Below are 1,681 nucleotides of genomic sequence, written 5' to 3' on the forward strand. Positions count from 1 at the left end.
GGGACAGGTGAGGGACAGGTGGGACAGGTGAGGGACAGTGACCACACCCAGGTGCCCTCAGGTGTGCCCAGGTGTGTCCCCAGGTGTGCCCGGTGTGTTTCACCCCCAGGTGCGTCCCCGGGTGTATGCCAGGTGTGCCCAGGTGTGTCTCAGGTATGCCCAGGGGTGACAGCTCCACCCCCCAGGTGTCCCCAGGTGTCCCCAGCTGCCCCCAGGTGTGCCCAGGTGTGTTCCCAGGTGTGCCCAGGTGCCCCAGTTGTGTCCAGGTGTGCCCAGGTGCCCCAGGTAGATTCCAAGTGTGCCCCAGCTGTCCCCAGGTGTGTGCCCAGGTGTGCCCAGATGCCCCCAGGTGTGCCCAGGTGCCCCAGCTGTGGCCCAGGTGCCCAGGTAGATCCCAGGTGTGCCCAGGTGTGCTCAGGTGTTCCCCAGGTGTGCCCAGGTGTTCCCAAGTGTCCCCAGCTGCTTGTGCCCAGGTGTGCCCAGGTGTGCCCCAGCTGTCCCCAGGTGTATGCCCAGGTGTCCCCAGTGTGCCCAGGTCTGCCCAGGTGTTTCCAGCTGTGCCCAGATGTGCCCCAGCTGTCCCCAGGTGTGCCCAGGTGTCCCCAGCTATCCCCAGGTGTATGCCCAGGTGTGCCCAGGTGTGCCCAGGTGTCCCAGGTGTGCCCAGCTGTCCCCAGTGTGCCCAGGTGTGCCCAGGTGTGCCCAGGTGTCCCCAGCTGTCCCCAGGTGTGCCCAGCTGTGCCCCAGGTGTGCCCAGGTGTGCCCAGGTGTGCCCAGGTGTATCCCAGCTGTCCCCAGGTGTATCCCAGCTGTCCCCAGGTGTGCCCAGGTGTGCCCCAGCTGCCCCAGGTGTGCCCAGGTGTCCCCAAGTGTGCCCAGGTATGTCCCCAGGTGTCTCCAGGTGTGCCCAGGTGTGCCCCAGGTGTGCCCAGGTGTGCCCAGGTGTGCCCTCACCTGCACAGGAAGGGCACGGCCCCCCTCCCCCTCCACGGCGGCCCTGCAGGATCCTCAGGACGATCTCGGGGGGGCAGCGCGGGCAGGTGAGGCCCCGCCCCCCTGCTCACCTGGGGCCTCACCTGAGCCTTCACCTTCACCTTCACCTTCGGCCTCACCTGGGGCCTCACCTGGGCCCGGGGCCGCGCCCTGCGGGGGGGGGTGGGGAGACCCCGCGGCTGCGCTGGGGGGGAAGGGCGGGGTCAGGGGGGACAGGTGAGACAGGTGGGACAGGTGAGGGACATTGGGACAGGTGAGGGACACCGGGGACAGGTGAGACAGGTGGGACAGGTGAGGGACACTGGGACAGGTGAGGGACACTGGGACAGGTGAGGGACACCGGGGACAGGTGAGGGACACTGGGGACAGGTGAGGGACATTGGGACAGGTGAGGGACATTGGGGACAGGTGAGACAGGTGAGGGACATTGGGACAGGTGAGGGACATTGGGACAGGTGAGACAGGTGGGACAGGTGAGGGACATTGGGGACAGGTGAGGGACATTGGGACAGGTGAGGGACACTGGCGATAGGTGAGGGACATTGGGACAGGTGAGGGACAGGTGAGGGACATTGGGACAGGTGAGGGACACTGGCGATAGGTGAGGGACATTGGGACAGGTGAGGGACAGGTGAGGGACATTGGGACAGGTGAGGGACATTGGGACAGGTGAGGGACACTGGGGATA

This window comes from Haemorhous mexicanus, chromosome 1, assembly GCF_027477595.1.
Source record: "Haemorhous mexicanus isolate bHaeMex1 chromosome 1, bHaeMex1.pri, whole genome shotgun sequence".
In the NCBI taxonomy this organism is placed as follows: domain Eukaryota; kingdom Metazoa; phylum Chordata; class Aves; order Passeriformes; family Fringillidae; genus Haemorhous; species Haemorhous mexicanus.